Genomic DNA, 23,639 nt, shown 5'->3' with positions numbered 1-23,639 from the left:
GATCTTGGGACTGCAGCAGGCAGAGCCTAGGGAATCTGAAGCTCAGGTGCATTGGATTGCAGGATGGGTCTGCATGGGCAAGTCTGGGCCTAGCAAGCCTCTGGAAAGCTGGAGACTGGGGACAGTTCCCTGGAGGGAGCACAGGTTGGAGAAAACCAGGCTCTGTCCAAAACTCAGTGAGTCCTAAAGTATGCAGGGACTGTAGGGGCCAGCTTCAGTGGGAAGACTAGAAGAGAGTATAAGGGCATCTAAGCATCTCAAACAAATGAAACTTCAGACAAACCCACCTGTGGGTGAAGAAGGGAAGCTGAGAAATTTTTTGAAAGCCAACAAAAGCAATGATTCAATTTCCCATTGAGACTTCCATTTGTATTTCCCTTCTCTCTCATATCTCTACCATCTTTGAATCCAAATATTTTTCATGCATCAATTTATTGAGGAATGGGATGTCTGAATAGTATATTTCATTTTTGTTGTGTATTCATATATTTTTGCTTTAAATCTGTACATATTTTTTCTCTCACTTATCTGTCTCCCTGGATTCTCTTTCTGATTTCTCTCATGCTAACAGTGAACCTCTATTAATTCCTCCTTTGCTCTTACTACAAATTTTACCTTTAAATTCTCTCCTTTTCCCTCATAAACATTATATCCTATACTACTTCTGTTCCCTCTTTGTCCATCATTTGAAATGGTAAGTCCTTTTAGCAAACTTACTGATTATATTGTAGACAATAATTGAACACATCATTTATGTTTATTGGACAAAACTGTAGATGCCTTAATGGGGCTTTTTGGTGTAAAGCTGTACATTGTTTGCATTGGGTGCTGTTAATATTGGTCTTCCCCTTAAAGGTAAAGGTACTGGAAGCCTTCAGGGACACTATAAGTCTATAGGATACAAACTGTACTGCCTCAGATCCATACAGCTAGATGGGAAGACACACAAACAAAATGAAAAAATAAGGGAACAAAGCTAGATATTCCAACAAAAGAATACATAGACAACACAGTAGAATAAATATCAGAGAAGGAGTTTATAAGGTACATAATTAGACTGACCTTTGAAATAAAGAGAAAATATAGGAAGAACATTCTCAGCAAAATATTCCATGAGAAATAAATGAAATAAAAAATTTAAAAAAAAATGAAAACCAGCAAGGAGAGGAACTACAACTAAAGTCAAGGTCAATCAAAGGATACTTAGTTAAATCCAGTTAAAAACCAAAATAAACCAAAATGACTGGGAATACAAATCATATCTCAATAATAACCCTGAATGTTAATGGCCTAAACTCATTAATCAAAAGACATAGACTGGCAAATTGGATTTTTAAAAAGACCCAACAATATGCTTCCTTTGAGATACTCATCTCCCAGGAAGACATCCACAGACTGAAGGTGAAAGGTTGGGAAAAAATATATCACTCACATGGACAGTGTAAACAAGAGGGTTTTCCATCCTCATATCAGATAAAGTGGACTTCAAACCAAAGTTAGAAAGGATAAAGGACATTTCATACTGTTTAAGGGAATCATACATCAACACAACATAACAACTGTAAATATTTATTCCCAAAACAATGGAACATCTATGTACATCAAACAAACCCTTCTCAGTTTCAAGAACCAAATAGACCACAACACAATAACACTGGGTGACTTTAACACACCTCTCTCACCACTGGATAGATCTTCAAGACAAAAACTAAAAAAAGAAACTATAGAACTCAATAATACAATCAATTATTTAGACTTAACAGACATATATAGAGTATTTCATCCATCATTGACAGAATATACTTTCTTCTCAGCAGCACATGGATCCTTCTCTAAAACAGATCATATATTGTGTCAAAAAGCAATGCTTAGAAAATACAAAAAGATAGAAATACTACCCGGCATTCTATCAGATCATAATGCAATGAAACTAGAAATCAATGATAAAATAAAAAATAGAAGCTACTCCAATACCTGGAGACTAAATAACATGCTATTGCTTGACATATGGATAGCAGAAGAAATCAGGGAGGAAACAGAAAAAATACTTAGAGGTAAATGAGAACACTGATACAACATATCAAATTCTCTGGGACACTATGAAGGCAGTGCTAAGAGGAAAGTTCATTGCACCGAGCTCATTCATTAAAACAATAAAAAGTCAACAAATAAATTACCTAATATTACATCTCAAAGCCCTAGAAAAAGGAGAAAAAAATCAATACCAAAAGCAGTAGAAGGCAGGAAATAATTAATATCAGCTGAAATCAATGAAATCGAAACATAAGAAATAATTTAAAAACATTGACAAAACAAAATGTTGGTTCTTTCAATAAATAAATAAAATCGATAAACCCTTAGCTACACTAACAAAGAGAGGGAAAACTCAAATTACTAAAATTTGTGATGAAAAAGGAAATGTCATGATGGTCACTACAGAAATATAGAAGATAATTAGAAACTGTTTTAAAAATTTATACTCAGATAAAATATAAAATCTTGAAGACATCAACAAATTTCTAGAGACATATAATCTACACAAACAGAATCAGGAGAACATACACAATTTAAACAGATAAATTTCAAGCAATGAAATAGACAATGCCATCAAAACCTATCAACAAAGAAAAGCCCAGGACCAGACAGATTCTCAGTCAAGTTCTACAAGACCTTCAAAGAAAAACTACTATTAATACTCCTCAAGATATTCCATGAAGTAGAAAAGGAGAAAACTCTTTCAAACTCATTCTATGAGGTTATTATCACCCTGATACTAAAACCAAAGAAAGACACATCAAGGAAACAAAACTTCAGACCAATATTCCTGATGAACATAGATACAAAAATTCTCAATAAAATTCTGGCAAATTGCATACAAAAATATATTTTTTAAAAAAGTGTACCATGATTAAGTGGAGTTCATCTCAGGGATGCAAGATTTGTTCAACATATGGAAATCAATGAATGTAATTCATCACATCGATAGACTAAAGACAAGAATCATATCATCCCAATAGACAAAATACAGCACCTCTTCATGTTCAAAACACTAGAAAAACTAGGGATGGTAGGAACATACCTCAACATTATGAAAACTATCTATGCTAAGACCAAGGTCAATATCATTCTAAAAGCAGAAAGATTGGAAGCATTCCCTCTAAGAACTGGAACAAGACAGGGATGCCCTCTTTCACCACTCCTATTCAACATAGTCCTTGAAGCTCTAGCCAGTGCAATCAGATAGATGAAAGAGACTAAAGGGATACTAATAGCAAATGAAGAACTCAAACTATCACTATTTGCCACAACATGATTCTGTATTTAGAAGATCCAAAATATTCCACCAGAAAACTTCTAGAACTTATAAATGAATTCAGCAAAGTAGCAGGATATAAAATCAATTCCCATAAATCAAATGCATTTCTATACATCAGTGATGAATCCACTGCAAAAGAAATTAGGAAAACTACCCATTCACAATAGCCTCAAAAAATAAAATACTTGAGAATCAATCTAACAGAAGAGGTGAATGATCTCTATAATGAAAACTACAGAATGCTAAAGAAACAAATTGAAGAAGACTTTAGAAGATGGGAAGATCTCCCTTGTTCTTGGATAGACAGGATTAATATTATCAAAATGGCCATACTACCAAAAGTGTTATACAGATTTAATGCAATTCTTATTAAAATCCCAATGATATTCTTTATAGAACTTGAAGAAGCAATCATGAAATTCATTTGGAAAAATAAGAGACCCAGAATAGCCAAAGCAATATTTAGTGAGAAAAGTGAAGTAGGAGGATCAGAATACCAGACCTTAAACTATACTAAAGAGCAATAGTAACAAAAATAGCATGGTATTGGCACTAAAATAGACAGATATACCAATGGTACAGAACAGAAGATGCAGAGACAAACCCACATAAATACAGGTATCTCATACTAGACGAAGGCATCAAAAACATACATTGGAAAAAAGATAGCCTCTTCAACAAATGGTGCTGGGAAAACTGGAAATGCTTATGTAGCAAAATTAAATTAAACCTCTATCTCTTACCCTGCATAAAAATCAATTCAAAGTTGATCACAGACTTAGGCACTAGAAGAGAGACCCTGCGCCTAATAGAAGAAAAAGCAGGCCCAAATCTTCATCATGCCAGCTTAGGACCTGACTTCCTTAACAAGACTCTTAAAGTACAAGAAGTAAAATCAAGAATCAATAAATGGGATGGATTTAAATTATAAAGCTTCTTCTTAGCAAAGGAAACAATCAATAACATGAAGAGAGAGCCTACAGAATGGGAAAAAAATCTTTACCACACACACCGCAGATACAGCACTAATCTCCAGGATATATAAAGAACTCAAAAAACTTGACACCAAAACAAACAAACAAACAAACAAACAAATAACCCTCCAATAAGTGGGCTAAGGAAATGAGCAGACACTTCACAGAAGAAATACAATTGATCAACAAACATGAAAAAATGTTCATCATCTCTAGAAATTACAGAAATGCAAATCAAAACTATTCTAAGATTTTATCTCACTCCAGTCAGAATGGCAATTATCAAGAATACAAGCAATAATAAGTGTTGGTGATGATGTGGGGGAAAAGGTACACTCATACATTGCTGATGGGACTACAAATTGGTGCAAACACTCTGGAAAGCACTATGGAGATTCCTAAGAAAACTTGAAATGGAACCACCATTTGACCCAGTTATCCTACTCCTTGGTTTATACCCAAAGGACTTAAAATCAGCATATTACAATGATGCAGCCACATCAATGTTTACAGCAGCTCAACTCACAATAGCTAAACTATGGAACCAACACTATCTGTGTCACTCTGCACCATGTATAGCCAGAGGAAGGAGAAGTTGTGCTCCATTTTTGTAGAATGTGTCAAAATGCATTCTACTGTCATGAGTAACTAATTAGAACAAAGTAAAAAAATAAAAAATAAATAAAAGGTAAAGTAGAAAAAAACAAAAACACGTTTACTAAGATGACATAGCCAGGCACAGTGGCACACAGCAATTCATGGGGCTGAGGAAGGAAGATTACATGTTTGAGGCCAGCTTTGATAACTGTTCTGGTTTAGATATGATGTGTCCCCCAAAAGCTCATGTGTGAGACAATGCAAGTAAGTTTAGACAATAAAATGATTGGGTTATGACAGTCTTTACATAATCAGTCCTTTAATTTCCTAATAAGAATTAACTGGGCAGTAACTACAGATAGGAAGGATGTGGGTGGAGAAGGTAGGTGTACCTTTGGAGTTTATATCTTGTCCCTGGTGAGTGGAGCTCTCTCTGCTTCCTGGTGGCCATGTCCTGAGCTGCTCTCTTCTGCCACACCCTTTTACCGTAATGCTCTGCCTCATCCAGGACCACAGCAATGGTATCAGCCATCTGTGGACTGAGACCTTTGAAATCATGAGCCCCCAAATAAACTTTTCTTCCTCTATATTCTTCTTATCAATTCTTTCATTCAGAGCAACAAAAAATTTGACTATAATAGCAAGTTAGTGAGACCTTGTCCCAAAATAAAATAAAAAGAGGGCAGAGATAGCTCAGAGGCAGAGCACCCCTGGAAATCCCAGTACTGATGGGGGAGGGAGATTATACTAGGTAAAGTCACAGAATCAGGGAATTTTGGCATTTTCTATTTTATTATTGAATAAAACACTTTAGAACATTGTCATGAAAGCCACACCATGTCTTTTGCCTATTGTAAGTTGCATATATATTTCTCCAGATACAATTGAGCAATAGAAAGCAAAAGGAAAAACCTTTTAATTTTCAAGAGGAGAAAAGAAAAGGATAGCAAAGGGATTATGAAAAAAGACCAGCCTCTTCATGGATACCTAGATAGAAAGGCCTGTTCCTTTATCCTTTATATTCCCCCACCCTTTTTTTTTTCATTCTCCTTCCTCTCTCTTTTTCTTTCCCCAGGGCTTCCCAGTAATAAGTGGAAGTCTAGAGTATTTCCTTTTCTTCTTTTCTTTTTCAAGGCTCAAAGTATATGCAAATACAGAAGTGACAAATCAGGAATACATGTATATATATATATACATACATAGATGTGTATATATAAAGCTGGCATTTAACAATTTGATAATTTTAATACACGCATAATACAATATAATTATACCATTCATAAGATAATTATGTTATTTGAAAAGAATGACTGTATTTCATTGCACAATAGGCACTGTGATCTGAAACTATGAGTCTCAAATTGTAGGATGGATGCCATCTTTCTAACCTGCATTTCTAACCTCTTTCTTTACTCTCTCTGTGATCAGATAAAAGAAGCCAGAAGATTTAATTTTAGTATACTGTTGTGCACATGCTGACCAAGTACCCTCTTGTCCCTTCTCCGTCCTGCCCCACCTAAGGCATTATTCACTTTCCTTTCCTTCCATTGCCTACACCCAGGATATTAGAACGCAGTTTTGAAATCATGGCCATTCTCAGTCCATTTTCTGAGTTTTAGCATCTGGTAGGGGAATGGGTCTAGATATTGTTCCGGTAATTGCAAACAGAAAAGAAGGACTCACTCAAGGGAGACTAAATGGCTATTCAGGGGAACAAAATTTAAGAGAAAACTGGGCCAGAAAGCAAAAGAGATGATCAATATTTTGATTTCAAGAGCAGATCTAAAGTCCAAGGAGAAACCTGAACAAAGAAGGGTGGAGGAGTGTGGGCATCAGGAGGGCAGACATGGAGATCAGAGCAGAGCAGATGCAGCAATGCAGTGCACCATGGAGACCCCCAAAGGGACTGACCTTTTCCACCCACTTTTATTGGCCTCTCTGAAGTAAGGACATCTCATTTTTTCCCCTATCATCTTGAACTTGGATGGAGAGAAGTTTGGTTCAGAGGTCAGACAACAGTTGTAGAAAAAATGGACAAAACCATTCTCTCATCTTTCATCTTTCCATTCTCTCAAGACTAACAGTCAACTTTCATTACTAGGGCTGGTCATCTAAAGACCTCTTTCTTTGTCCACTGATTGGACATTCTGATCTCTGGTGCTCTCTCTACCTATATAAACATGGGAAGAAAGAAAGAGTGAACTTCAAACCAGCCAGAATCTGACGTGGTAGGAAGTCTAAAGAAAACTATTTAACTCTAACCGTATTTTTTAACTGTATGAATGTAATTTCCACACTCTCACTGGCCTTCTTAAATCAAATGTTTGAGAACTGGCAGTTGCATAAGCTTTATTTGGATAAAAGGCTATAGAAGTTGATAGTCCTACTTCTTATATAAGTTTCACTCTAGGACTTCAGACTTCCTTCTAGGTTTCTAGCCCTGGAATTTCATGTAAAATAACTATATATGTGCATCATGGGGGGTGATTATCTACAGAGTCCATTGAACCCCCCAAACAGGTCTGTGACCGTAAAACTATAAAAATATCTTATTTTAGAACCTCATATTCCTTGTCTGCCCAGAGCAACTTCTTTCCAGGTTAAAAGATAATTTAATTTGTTCTTTTTTACATATGTCAAATATCAAAATGTCCTAGACCAGACAGAACACTCCATTTAAAACAGCCTCTTCCCACATTAGCTTGTTAGGTAGAGCATGCAGAGCACAACCAGCTTCAAGCTCCAGGCAGGGAACCAGACTGCGGCATAATGCACACTGCAGTAGGTGGGACTTCCATACACAAGAGTGTTCCAGGTAAGTGGAGTTTCAGTCTGGCACCATGCTTTAATCTTGTTCCATAAATTTATAGGACAGTAATAAGAAAAGGGACCTGAACTCAAGTTTTGGGTACACTTTTCCTCTAGCGGGGAGCGGGGGAGTGGATCCAATAAACATTGAGTCTTCCATGCTAAAAACGATTAAAATGAAGGACTCTCTCCCCTATTTTAGATAGTTTAAATATGGTCCTGCCAGGGAGCAGAGGTCTGGGATGGATCAGAGGACCTCCCCAAAGATCTCTGAATTCTCAGAATTCTGTGCAGTTCAAGCATTTACTGTACATCATTCCAATCTACCTTGGAAATGGCTAGTGACAACACCTTATGTTATGTTATGAGAACATGGCTTCTCTTTCAAAATCAATCTCTGGACAGGTTTCAAGGTCTTGAGGGACTGATGTACTTAGCACAGTTTTCTTACATTTCATCTGCACCTTTGTGCCCAACCCTTTATCTGGATTATTGTTTTCAAGCAGCCCGGTATTTGGCTGTCTCCCAGGGTTCTGATGACTACATTTAGAAGGATATAGCTGAAAGTGGAGAGGGCCATATAAATTGCACTTAGAAGTGTATACATTTGAAAATGCAATGGGACACATCCATCACTCCCAGACACTGAAATGATGATTTCATAGATCATGTAATTGTTTTGAACACCTTCTCTTGACATTCCATATCTGAACTTGTATATATTTTATTTATTGCAGCTATTTGAATCAGTTAAAATTTAGCCCACTTTTCTGCAGGTGATTTATTTAGTGTTTATAAGGCCATTTTGACATCCTCTTCCATTTCTTTCACCAAAAAGATCTCACCCTTATGGTCTTAGTGGAGACATCATTTACAGCTAGAGAGGCATATCTGAAAATGCATTACCTTTAAATAGTAGGATTCATCATATCTGAGTTCATATGTCTGATAGCCAAAAAGTGCCATTTCATTTCAGAAGAAAAATTGCTTCTGTCAGTGTAAACAGAATGCATTATCCCCTTTTAATAACCATTCTTAAGTATGCTGCTGTATTACTTTTTCACAGCTGTATTCCAATAAGCTGTAGAGTAATTGCCAGTTCTCCTGTCTAATAGGTTCATTATTCTTTTGCCATAATTGCAGCCATTAAATGTTCAATTGTTAAATTTCCACTCCTACGTTTACTTAGTGTTACATTTTATAATGGGGCTTGTCATTACAGCACCCCAGTGGCCATGGCTATTGTTCAAAGCATTTCTAAAAGTCAATGAGATCCCCATGAAATATGTCTTTGTTTTGTATTTGTTCAGATATCCACCTGTTCCCCCAAACTGCCCTTCCATTTTGAAAACTTCTAGAAACAGATGCTCACAAATTGGTAGATTTTACTAGATATCTGAGGTCATGACCTAGTCTAGGAGTCATGAAGCTGAGGTCTAGATGTCTCTAAGCATTGCTTTCTCACTTTAATGCCATGATTCATATACAACAATGTGATGTGGAAGATTTCACTAAGGAAATTAACACTGAAGAGTTAAAGATTTTTTCAAGAGCTCTGATTTACCTTTTGTCATGTTGAATTTGTGGGTCTTTTTCTTTGAATGGAAGACATATCAGGCAGGGGTTGCAGGATTGCTACTTCAACATCGGTGATATCCATGATGATCAAGTGAAGTCCTTCCCTTTATTGCTTGAGATTTTGGCATATGTCACTTCCTATGGCCTAGTCTCACCTGTTCTGTCTGATGCAGCAGATTGTACTACATAGAGAGGTTATATCAATGAAGATGGATAGGGAAATAATAAAAGACTTGAACTTATTGTATATAGTTGAACATCTTTTGTTTGCTTGGTTTTGTTTTGTTTGCTTGTGGGTCTCAATGTAAGTGTGAAATGTCTTTTATAAAACATTCAGTATTGCTTAAGTACTCAAACATTAACCGAAAGCTTTTTTATAAGTCCCATTTCATTTTTAAAGAGTTTTCTAATCATCTTCTCATCAGTTAATCATCACTTCCAAGATTATTTTATTTCACTTCCATTCATTGCATCAGCTTTTATTTCCTTCTGAAGACAAAAATAATTTTTACAGTTAATGGATTAGCATTGTAATTTTGCCCAACTAATTTCAGCCCTATGTTCCTTTGGGAATCTACTGTCCTTCAGATTTAATTTTTTGGTATGCATAATAGAAGCCTTTTTAATAGCAAGGTTTATGGTATCAGATGTGGCAAACCTCAAGTTTTACCCTTTACACCATAACTACTGTTACACATATCCAACCCTCTGCTCATTTGCCCTGATGTTATTAACAATAATAACAAACATTCCTTGAGTATTTACTCTTTTCCTGTCTCTGGACTATATGATTATATGCATTTTCTCATTTAATCCCTATGAGGTAGGTACATTTATTATTCCCACTGTATAGATAAGGAAACTGAGACTAACTAACTTGCAAAAAGTCATAGCTAATAACTCTTCAGTACAGAACCACACTGACTTCTTTTTGACACATTGTAACTGGGGTACTGCTATGAATAGTGAAAGGAACTTAAATGCATTCATAACAGAAAATGCTAAATAACTCTGAGGAATTCCATCATTCGCCTGGGCAGACAGATAGGGAAAACAACTTGCCACAGCTCACTAGGCAAAGCTCACACCCAGGAAAGAACTCTTCCACTGTCAGTTTTCTTCCACAATAACCCTAATCACAAAATATGCTTTTGAGAGTTTATAGTTTATTGACCCCAATAACTTTCCTGTAAAGAAAAACAAAATGACAAACATTTAACACATGTATGTCATATCAAAACTGTCAAAGTGTCTCATCCGTAAATCTCTACCATATCAAAAGCTCTGTCAATCAGGGTATTCCTGTTGTTAATATTTTGGTAATATAAATCTTACAGTTATAATTTGATAGCTGATGATAAACACTGAATGATGCTTATTTTTCTCTTCCTTGGCTATATTGGTTTTACAACATTAACAAAAATGAATATTTGCTGTTGCAAACAAATCAGGCAGCTGTGTCACTTTGGAAAGAGATACATGGTGTAGGATAGTGTCACTTTAACAATCACGTTCTTCCAAAGCAACACAGTAAATGCATCTTATTTTACTTGTCTACTCACAACACAATAACAAAGATGGGAAAAAAGAGGGCACAGCAGAGAGGTAGGGTCGATAAGAAAGCCATACTGTGTGATTAACAAAAAGAGGGACATTACCTGATGAAGTCAAAGGAACCACCCAGAGAGAATGAAACTGAAATGGCTGCAGAAATAATTGGAGAAAGAGTGAAAAGATGAACATCCACATGTCTGAAAGCAGGTTTCCTACCTGTCTCACTACATTGGTGATCTTTTGGTGATAACATATTTTAGAAAATGGTCAGCCACCAAAATGAAAAGTAGCAAAAGATTTGTCAGTCACAGAGTCACTATCATTAAGGTTTGTACAATGAAAGATAAATTTAGCTAATCAACTCTTTCAAGTTTTCTGAAAGGATTTGGTATAAAGTAGTTATACAAAAGGGTTTTCTCTGTTCAAATTCTCTTTACCATTTGAGGTGTCAGAGAAAACTGACACAATGAAAAGAATATATACACAAGAGCCATCAATATAATGTACTTGGTATATTCAAAAGCTCTCATTACATCTCTGAGAAAGCTCTAGTAACAAACATTGTGATGATTTATTTAAACTAACTATTCCAATGGCAGGAAAATGTAAAAGTCCTTATTTCAGATAACTACCTATGAAGATTACAAATGATGAAACTGAGAAAGGAATCCTTTGGTGATCTCCCACCCATTCCATAGCAACATTGAGTGACTTAACTCCTTCTCAGATCCTTGTTTCTTAAAAAGAAAAACAAAGACATACATGTTAAATAGGAGACATTAAAGAGACTTAGAAAACTCTAAACTGATTTTTACCCATACTTGATTCCATTCTTCAAGTCCAACCCTGGAGTAATCCAGAAGCCACAGAAGGTTCATATCCCTCAAATATTACAAAAGCAATGTGAGAATCTCTTGGAGAGATGGAAAATAGCTGGTTCCCACTATGTGTTGGGGTAGGAAGGGATGGGAAAGCATCTAGAATGGAAGACAAGTGAAGAAGTGGGAGAAGGTTTTGTGGAGTTCATTTTACCCCACCTTACATTGCCCTAAATAGGGTAGAAACCCAGCAGCTGTAAAGCAACTGAGCATTACATTGCTGGTGAAGAAATGCAATCTTTTTTCTATATTGATCTTGTATCCTGCAAACTTGCTAACTTATCTTATTTTTAAACAAGGCCATTGTGTGCCTTTTTATACATTTTAATATTTCTGAAGTTGAAATGAATCTTAGAATCTAATTTATAATTTTTACTTCCTAACAGTCCTCATCACCTGTGAATGAGTGAACACGGTCATTGTTACATGTGCTAAGTGTAATTGTCGATTAAAAAGTCTTTACAACAATTACACTATTATTAGGTTTTTGGAAAGAAAAGTTACTGAGCACATGAAAAAGCATAGAAATAGAGCAAGAGAGCATAAACTACATATTAATATTCATTGTGGAAGTAAAAATTGAAATACATTTACTTGTAAAATAATAATCAAATATCCAAAAAGAAAAAATATCCATAAGTGGTACAAATTGTGTGATGTTATTACTGCCACGAGTGCAGAATAATTATCTATCATATTTCATGTAATAAAACTGAGGTCAGGAGAACTTCTCTCAACACCACAATGTCCAGAAAAACTGACAAATCTCTCTACAGAAGCAAAAACTAAATCACACAGCATGTAGGACAATTGTCAATGCGTTTCAGAATTTAATTGGCATTTTTTTCTTTTTTAGTTGTAGAAAATAATGATGAGTTTTAACTATTGATTTAAAAAATTATAGACCCAGAAATGATGAATTGTAATAGTGCTTATTATCATAGTTGAAAAATGACAGCTGTGTTTCTTTTATTTCTTTTTCCTACTTTATTGTGCTGGCTGGGATCTCCAACAAATACTAAAAGAAGAGAGAATGAAAACTTATTCCCTTTTGTTGATTTCAAAGGCAAAGCTTTCAACATTTCACTTAAATGTGATATTTGGTAAAAAAAAAAAAAACTTCATAAATGCTTCCATGAATTAAGAAACTTACTTAGGAATAATAGAAATCTATCTATTGGATTAAACAAAGGGAAATTAAAGGAAGGGAGGGGGAGGGGATTGGGAAAGATGGTAGAATTAATTGGTCATAACTTTCCTAGCCTTGTATTTGTATACACAGCCAGGGAGCTCCACATCATGTACGACCACAAGAATAGAATTCTAAATAAAATAAGTGAAACTGTCTATAAATTATTTTAATCTCTTTCATGTGTATAATTCCTATGTTCATTCCCTTTTATATTCTTCAGTGAATTTGTGTCATTTCATCTTGTTTCTTCATTCTTATAAGTTTGTCAATTGTTTTAGTCTTTTCAAAGAAACTCTTGCCTTTTTTTAATTATATAAACAAACATTTCACTCAAAATAATTTTTATTGAGTGCTAATATAATTTGTTTTTGAAACATGGGTTTACTTTAGAAGTGTTTAGTTTTAAATTTTCAAATGCTATACATAATTTTTAAGTTATTAATTCCTAGGTTAATTTTATTGTGCTGTGTATGATTTTAATTTTAGGATGTCTCTGTATGATTCAGATCCTTAAATGTTTTGTGATTTGTGAACAAGAAAATTTTGAAATTTTGCTTGTGTTTGAAAGAATATATTTCATGTAATTGTTGAACATAGTGGCCTATCTATATATGCTGTATGAATTTTGTTAATCCTTTTGCTTAACTCCAGGAAAAATCAGCCAACCTCGGTGTGACACTTGTTGTCCTTATTGATGAAACTGTATGGTAAAGAACAGAACTGGGTGAGAAATTACTCACAGATGGCTGTATGTTCACACCCTCCAGTGGCATGTTCAGTCCTCACCAGTACTGTTACAGAGTTATTGGTCATAAACAATATTGACCTACTTCTATTATCCTTCTCCTACCAAGGTCAATCTTCATGACAAGAGATTTTAGAACAGCATTATGTTGTCCTGACACAAGAATTTTTCTAAACATGAGCAAAGCAGCCAGTACATGTTAATTAAAAGAAACTTAACACCATACATTGCTGTGAACAATATCAATAATATTGTCTGATATGACACAAATGAAATGACATATTTGCTAGAAGCTGCTTCAGAAGCAACCAGACTAAAGTGCTTTGAGAATGTGAGCATCTCCCACCTGACACCTGCTGAAAAAACATTCTCCCATCATTGCAATCTGAGGAAGAATCTGAAATTATTGTGCATGAGAGAAATGAAAGCTGAGATGCAGATGAAATTTTTGTATGACTTCTCTTTTTATCTTGAAAGCTAATCACATTGTTGCATTGCCTCATTTCTAAATCCAAAGTTTAAAGACAATTTTTTTTCTCAATTTTATGGATGTAGGAAAACTTAAGGGCAAAAAATGCTAGAAGGTTAAAATATATAAGTAAGGATATTAGCTTTAAGTCTACTTCTGGAAACAGACATAATCTTTTTTAAGCAATACCCAAAGCTTTAGTTTGCCTTGTTTAAATTGCATCATCACTGGAACACATTTTCAAGTCCGTGAGTTGAAGTGAAGCTTTGTCTTTATAGCAGTGCATTGCCATTAAAAAGAAAGGAAGACATGACAAAAGGGCTCCAGCATTTCAATCAGAGAATATAATATTTTCGCTATGGCATTAGCAGATTGGCAAAATAATACCTGTGTCTCATCTGACCCTCATTCAAAGTGTCTATTTAAAGATGTAAAATGATGACTATAGTGTCACCAACAGAACTGAAAATAATCAGCGGCACCAAGAAATGTGTGCCATTCCAAATTTTTAAAAACTTTACAGTCACTTAAAATTTTAATAGTTAAATTATGATAATTACATTTTGATATACAATTTCCGATTTTATCCCCATATAATAGAATTGATGGTATTCTGATGGCATTTATGTTTGGTCTCAACTTTGGTTGAATATTGATTTCAAAACCCTGCCAAAATGTACATTTAGTGTGCCTCTAGAATGTAAACTAGAGAAATTTCTGTTTGTGTGCATCCAAAAACATGTTCCAGATTGCTCATTATCAGCACTGCTCATAATTCTAAAAAACAGAAACACAAGTGCCAATCAATATGAAATTAAATAAATAAGCTATATATTTGTACAATCAAATGCTTCTTAGAGGTGAATGTAAACAAACTATAGATGTAGACAATAATAGGAATGAAGCTTATAAACCATTTAGTGGGGGGAAAAACAAGTTGCCAAGGAATACATGTTGTATAATCCATCCATATAAATTCAAAACCAAACAAAATTAGATGCACATTGTCTGAACATACATATGTAGTTGGTACAGCTATTTATAAAAAGAGGACAAAAAGAATAATACAATTCAGGATTCTGAATAATATGCAACTCAAGATACCTCTGTCGAGGAGGCAGCAGACTGGAGCAGTTGAGGAGCATAAAACTGAGAAAAGAAAGCTGAGTTTAGTGGTTCTTTAGTTAGGCAATAAATTCATGAGTTTCACCAAATCAGTATGAAATGAAATGAAAATGGAGGGCTATATGTACACCAACTTATGGCAGAGTTCCATAAGCCAAATATTATGATTAAAGCAATTCTGTGTACCTGAGACCCACGAGAAAAAGCAAACACAACTGGGGAGTGATGACTCAAAAAGATCAGAATTGATGTCAGCTTCTCATCACTGTGATCAGAACAGAGAGCAAAAGTGTATTTGGAGCTCACAATTTCAGAGGTTCAGTCCATAGTTGGCAGGCTCCATTACACTGGGCCCCAGGTGAGAAAAACATCATGGTGGAAGGGAATGACAGAGAAATATGCTCAGTTAATGGCAGCCAGGAAGCAGAGAGAGAGAGAGAGAGAAAGAGAGAAAGAGAAGCTACATGTAAGGCATAGCCCAAGGACACACTCTCAGTGACCTACTTCCTACAAGCACACCTCAGTTGCCAACCCATTGCCCATTCAAATTATTAATCCATCAAACAGATACATCCACTGATGAGGATACAGCTCTCATAATCCTATCCCTTCACCTCTGAGCATTGCTACATTGTCTAATACATGAGCTAGTTGAGGGACATTTTTAGATCCAAACTATGATACTAGGGCTTCCTAATTATGGCTACTACTAATGAATGAGAGAAGGGGCCATGACTGATAGCGTTTAAGGGATTGGCAATATTCTAGTTCTTAGTCTAGATGGCAGTTATGCAAGATGTCACATAGTAATTATTGGTTAAACTGTGCCTGTATGTTTTATACATTTTATTGTGTGTAAAGTTTCATAATTTTGAAAGGTAAAAACACACAGAGGAATAAATGCAAATGCAAGGACACATGGATAGTGCATATTTAGCTGTATATATTAAATACATTGTAGTAAGTTTTGTTGGAAGTGTACATGGTAGGAGTTAGGAGTCAGCAATTTTGCATTATGCAATAAGCTAGTAGCTTTGCCAATTTCCATTTATGTTCCATCTCTGTAACTGATGATGATATGAAGACTACTATACACTTAATGCTCAGGCTTAGAACAGTTCTATTGGATTCATACAACCAATGTGACCATTCTTATTATAAAAGATAATCTATATTACACATACTTATGATGATTCCCGAGCTAAAGCAATAAAATTTTCAAAAGTACTAAATAGCATTCCAACATATATTCTCTTTACCCCATTATTTACTAGTTTTATATCCCTTGACAAGTTATATTCATTACATTTTATTCAAAATATATTTATAATTTATTAAACTCAATTTTTTAAAACTAAAAAAAATTATCCACAAGCCTTACAAACTAACATAACTATATATGGTTTTGCATGTTTACCTTCCAATCTCATGCACATTTTAAACAGATGCAATCATAATTTATATAATATCGTAATCCCACTGTTTCCTTTTAACATCATAATATAAGCATTTTTCCTTATCTTTCTTGGTCTTTATAATTTTAATGGCTGAATAATATCCTATAGACTATATGTTTCATAATTCACTAAACAATTTCACAACTGTTTTTTACATATATTATTTCTTAGAGACTTTTGTATTTGTTGTTATAAAGCTGTTGTAATGAATACTTTCCTGCATAAAGATTTTTTGCTTCTGTGGAATTATTCCTTAGGATACATTCCCCAGGGTAACATTGCTGGGGTAAGGGTATGACCATCTCTACAGTTCTTGCTTTGTGTTAACATATTACTTTCAAGAGGATTATAGTAGTTTACAATTGTTTCCATAAAGGTAGAAAAGTGACAATTTAAATATAACCAGCTGCCATTTGTGAGATTATTCATCTCTGCTGTCCTACATTTTTTTTTTCTCCCAAGATAGTTTTTGACTCTGCTTTTCTCCTCTTTTGTAAAGTTAAAACTTCCCTGAATTGGGTTTGTCCAAAGTTTTTTCACCAATTATATTGACTGACAGCACAATAGTTGTTTTTCTTTTCTTTTCTTTTTTGATTGACAAGGAGGTTTATTATACATTGATATGATATCATATTTATTTATGACAATGACTTTTTTATTAGAGCTTTTTAGCTATACATAGTAGTTGTAGTTGTGTTCATCCCTACAAACTCATGCAACAGTTTTGATGTGGCCCAACCAAAACCATGTCGCTTCCTACCTCCCCACTTGCCCATCTCCACTATATGCTGCTCTTCTGTGGTCAGAGCTCATACTGGATGCCAAAAGGCATTTGTTGTAAGAAATTCACATTGCACAGGATTCCTCCCTTGCCTAAGTGTATCTGAACAGTTTCTTAGCAAGATTTTTTCAAACATCTTCATTCCTAAGTGGACTTTTTTCATTGACCAATGTGCTTGGTTTTCTATTTTAAATAGGACCTTCACCCTCTTTCTACACTACTTTTAGCATATACTATTGAAAAACATTTCTTTTCAAAGGTGCTTTCCTTTCCACCAGCCTTTCCATGTACATGCTCAGGAGTTACTTCAAGCTAGCACCTGACTATTTCACTTTCTGATATTCCTTATTTTGAAACACCACAGCATTAGAGGTCAGAACAATTATGCACTGACTATCCCATGCCTGAGCTTCTTTGTTCTAATGACAGCCCCCCACACAAGCATTTTGGTGGCATTGACTCCCTGTTTACTGGGCCCACCCAAAATACCCCAAACATGCACCTGCTAGTGAAACTCAAATGCAAAAATACACATAGCTAGTGGAAGTTTAAGAAGGCAACAAAAATGACCTGAGAAATTTGGAAGCAATTTTATCATTTTCTAAGAAAAATTTCTAACTACATTAATTCCTAAATTCTTTCATATTTTTTCATTGTACTCGTCCAACCTTTTTTTGTATTTTTTCTACTTCTCAAGTATACAGTTGAATTCTGGTACTTTTTCAGAGTCCCATAAGTGAACAGAATCCCTGAAAAACTCTTTTCAACCCTAATGACTCATGGTACTGAAAATAGTTTGTGTGGCAGCCTAAGAAAGGGACACCAACAAATATTGTTGATCAAAGAATTTAAAAGCATGTTTCATTGTACATGATGTTAAAATTCCAAGAGAAGATGACTTGTCCTTTTTTTCACATTCCATGTGTCAGATCAAACATCTGTCAGAATATGCTATGGAAGGTTGTAGAAACTTGCATTCACAAACCAGATTCTTACAAAACACATCTACCCCAGATTAGTTCTTATCTTTTTTTTCCCCTTGTTCCTGCTGAATATTTGGGAAGGGAATAGCCACTCCTTATGCTCAGCATACTTGGTTAACACACACACACACACACACACACACACACACAAAGTCACTTTAACTGCTTTTAATCAACAACCGTGGCCTTTCATAGGATGGCTGCAGTTTTAATGATATTACATAATTTGAGAACAACTCACAAAATGGGCATAATAATGCTCCTTCTGACACCATTATCACCCTCTAATATCATTCCTTTGTGTCTGTTTAAACCTCAGATTAATTTTTATAGGCTATAATATTAACCAGTAAGTATATGTCATTTCTATTTTGGAACTGTGGTTCCTACCTGAAACATTTTTCTTTTAGAACTAGCTATAAAATTGATATGTGATTTCAGAACATTTGTATACTGAACTGTGAAAACCAATAAATTATACTGGATAGCTCTCTGACAACTCTAATTCTTTATAAGGAAAACTTTTAGCCTATTTTTTCTATGTAGAGTAGAAATTATTGGTAATAAGTTAACACATTGTTAAACCTAGTATTGTTAAACAAGTAACATAAGCTTGTTATTTGTTGCAGGGCTCAACATCCTGCAAAAGTAGGTAAGAGCCTTTGTCAGACTGAATGAGGAAGTTCAAAATGCCACAACAAGGAAGATGCAAGTAGAAATAGGAAGGACAGAGGTAGGCCTGGGTCAGAAAGCCTCTGTGTGGCCAGACCAGGCCACACTCAGACAGCTCTGAGGGAAATCTGTTTTCCATATTTTTTTTGGATTTGTTTGTTGTTTTTTTCCATAACACTAGAATTTCAAAACTGTATTTCTCCTTCCTCAGCCATCAAAACAATTGCATTTTGGTTCATGGAATATGTGCATTTCTGAGCTCCAAGAGGAAACAGAAAATGCTAAATGCTCCTAAAGAGGTAAAAACAGACTGTCAACAAATTGCTACTGGAAATCTCATACAAAACACTAAATTCTGAAAAACCATAGAGTGCTGTCTTCAAGGAGTATCTTTTTTGAACATGAATTTGTTTGCCAAACCAACAAATGAAGGAAAGATGGGATAGTTTTACACGTGCAAAGATTTGGAAAGCATACCTCCCGCAGAACCACACCTGACAAAATATACTTCAGCAAAATAAAATAAACATCCAAGCAGAAGGAAGGCATGGGATAATGGAAAACAAATGTTGACCAAAGGGCCAATAAATTAGAATTGTCTACATATGTGTTAATGAAGGTGTTAGGAAGCTTTCTGGCCATGATGACCAGCTGACCATTTTATCTTAAATAACTAGAAAACCAGGTAAAAACATCAGTTTTCAGCCACTGGACAATAGGCAATACAGGTTAGTGCTGGTTGAAAGTAAATGGTGTGGGAATCGGGGGACAAGTCTTACAATTTCCCGGTTTCTGCTTGGGGTGAGTTTCCAGGCTCAGTCCAGGAAGGAAGAAGCAAAATATCTCAGCAGTTCTGCTGAGCTGAGGAGACATTTCATAATTCATACGTGCCAAATGGCAAGAATTTGTGGAGCCAAATAACAGAGAGGAGAGACTCACCCAAGGCACAGAATCAAGAGATCTGCAGTGATTCCAAATCTTTGCCTGAGTACCAAGACACAAATTCATGGAAAAAGCAAATTCCTAAACCCCAAGAAGCAATAATGAAAAAGAGTAGATGGAGCAATCCCTGGAGTCTCACAGGAATGGGAATAGTTTAGTTCTAACCAGCCAGAGAGGGAAACCCTCTAATACCTGGCGCATTGGGTAGAATCCTCAGGACCACCTGAGTTATGGAGTGATCCATGATTAAAGACCATTCTGGATCTATATTCACAGAGTTTAAGGGTAAGCCCTCACAGAAGACTTATTTCAAGTAAATTAATTTCACCCCAGAATAAAGCCCAACATTATGTACTTGAATACAGAAGAATCCAGCACCTGACATTATAAAATTCAGAATATCTACTTCTAATGAAAAATCATGACTCATTCAAAGAATCAGGAAAATACAACATTTAGCAAGAGAAAAATCAATTAGGAGAATGACATCAAAAACAACAGGGTAAAAAAATACAAATTCTACCCCTCCATAAAAGCAATAAAAACAAAAAAATAAATAAAAATAAAAACTTTCATAAACAACTTTTCCAGAACTCTGGAAATTAACCAAAGACTTAAATCAACCTGGGATTAAGCCAGGACATCTCCCAACTTCACTTTTGTGCAATTCTGAAACTGACTGAGTCAACACTAGCTTTCTGCTTCCATGATGATGCAGGGTTTAACTGTAATCAAAAGTGTAGTGCCTTTTCTCGGCACCATCAGGAAGAAGGTGGGATTGTGAACCTTTGTTCTCTAGCAAGACATCCCGGCATACTGCTTGGTGCTAGCCTAGCTCTTGGTCTGTAATTACCTGTCACCTGCAGGAGCTATTAGTTTCCCTTTCCTTCCTCAAAGGACAAATGTGAAACACAGAAGCATCCATCAAGATGAGGGATTAAAAATATTTTAAGAGATGTCATTATTTACATACCACATGGCCCTCAGCCAGGGTGACAGATCCAAACAGTATCCCAGAGAATTCACAGCTTGAAATTTCAAAGCTTCATCCACCAAAGACTGGCAGCAGCATTTAGTGGACAGAAGGACAGGTGACGATAGAGAAAGAAAACTTGAAATATTTTGGCCTCTACCCATGGGTCGGTGTAGAAACAGGCTTCAGGGAAAGAGTGTTAGACTGGTTGTACACACCGATCAATAAAAGCAAAGGTAAGAAAATGAATGTTCACTGAGTGCAAGCTACTTTTCATAATAATCACATCTGTTCTTTACAACAGCTCTACAAGGTAGGTAAACCTGCCTCCATTTTACAGAGGACAAAACTGAGACCCTGAGAGAGACAAGGTAACAGGACTCAAAATCATTTCTTTCAGATGCAGGATTCAAATCATTTCTTCCTTTCTACAACTCCTACTCTCTCTTAACATTCAGCACCTACTCAGTTTATACAAGTATATACAAGTTTTTCCCAGTTACTATCTAGATATTTCAGGCAAAAGAAGATTCCCACATATTTCCCATCTTGAAGATATTTGAGTGAAAGGTGGTGACTTAGATTCTGAAACTCTGTCTCTTTCTCTCTCTCTCCTTCTTTCTCTCATTCATCACAAGTCAATAATATATGAGGACAGAATAAAGGGTGAAAATAAACTCTGAGAAGGCATGAAAGTCAGATTTTCTACTTATAATTGGCCTCCATCGAGAGCTAAGTGCATGTGAGAAAGTGTGGAGCAAGCCATTTATGTACAATTATCAGGAAAATAATTTCTTGGAGAGGACACCTGGTTATTCTGTGTCACTGCTCCTGCCTGAGACCCTGTGCTGCTTATTTTCTTATTTTAATAAGATTCTACCACAGTTCTGACAACATAACCCTTACATCTATGAATAAACCACTGCATTCCAGACTCTACTGCACATTTCCAATAATTAGCTAATTCCTACTAACTGACAAAATCCTGGGGAAAGTAAGTAATTTTTGTCACAAATGCTAGCAAGTAGAAATGTTAAATAGCATTGCTACACACCACAAACCACTTGGTAGCTCTTTTTCTAGTTTCTCTCTTGGACTTTCCTTTTTCTCTTTCTTTTTTTCCTTGTCTTTTCCTTTTTCTTTCTCATTCTCTCTTGTTCTACCTATCATCTATCTGTCTGTCTGTCTATCATTTATTTATCTATCTACCTTCCTTATTTTCTGCTCACACTGTCTTTTTTCTCTCTCCCTCTTTCCAACATCAACATCAACATCTCTTTCCAACATCAACACTGCTAGTGGCTAATAGAGTTTTCTTGTTCCTAATTAAAAAAAAAAATCCAAAAGTGCATATGGGTTTTCTTCTTCCCAAGAGCCCATTGCTAGATTCTGCCTATACATTACTTACCTTGGAATAAGTTAATACCTCTAGCTGATCTGAATAAACTTTTTCTAGGGTAATGGTTTGAACTCCTGGCTCAAGTCATTACCATCTCTGTTAAGGACCACTTTAATGAACTCTGTAGTGACATCTCTAGTTACTCTGCTCTCCCCTGCAATCAATTCTCACTCAGCAGCTAGAGTTTGGGGACTCTTAAATACACAAACCCATTCTTGCTATTCCCTGTTTAAAACATTTCAGTCGCTTTGACCACACATAGAAAGAACTAGCAGAGAACAACTGGCCCTTTTCCTCCTTCTCTAACCTCATCCCATACTTCTCTCCCTGTTCCATCTACTGCAGTTAAGGCCATTTCTGTTCCTGCAGCCCAAAACCACACTGGTTCCCTCACTGAGCATTTGCATCGGCTGGTATCTCTGCCAGGAACGCTCTTCCTAAATCTTCCCATGGCTGGTTTGTTTTGCCATTTGATCCACTGTTTAGCAGTATTTTGTGAAAGAAGCCCCTCTGCCCATCCACCTGTGGTGCTTTCTTCATATTTTCTTGTTTCTTCATTTTCTCTTCTCTTTAACCACCCCACACTGGAAAGAGTGCCTCAATAAAGTCTGTATTTGCCTCTTTTGTCCACAACTTGCCATGCCCGGAATAGTGCCTGGCACACAATAGGTGCTTAATGTGCAGCAGATGAATACACATTCATGATATTGTTTGATGGGGCACAATTTCCTAACTGTGACCATGGAACCATGTTGTATACCTGTGTGTATCATGTATATGTACAGAGAAAACATTAAGGTAGCAAAAATGGTAACAGTGGTTAGTATTTCTAGATAATTACAAACACTTCTCCTTTTATTCTTTTATACAATATCATAATTTCTAAATGTTCTTCAATTCCAATTACCAAGCCAGGTCTTACTCCCTAATATTTCTTTCTTTTTTTTTTTCAGAGCTGGGTATGGAACCCATGGCCTCATACATGCTGCTACTGAGCTATAGCCCAGTACCATCCCCAATATTTTTGTTGACTCCACGTAGTGGTGCAAAGCAAGGACCAGTCTGACTCTAGAGCCTAGTAGTGTCCCCTTCAATGTGAAGGTTATGGCACCTGGGAGACCAGCGATTAAGTAGCTCCCCTCATTCTGGCATGTATGAGAGCACAGATGACACACTAACACACTAAGACAACCACA

The sequence above is a fragment of the Spermophilus citellus genome, assembly GCF_964194105.1.
Source record: "Spermophilus citellus genome assembly, chromosome: 9".
NCBI classification, from domain to species: Eukaryota; Metazoa; Chordata; class Mammalia; order Rodentia; family Sciuridae; genus Spermophilus; species Spermophilus citellus.
This window is presented reverse-complemented; position numbering follows the sequence as displayed.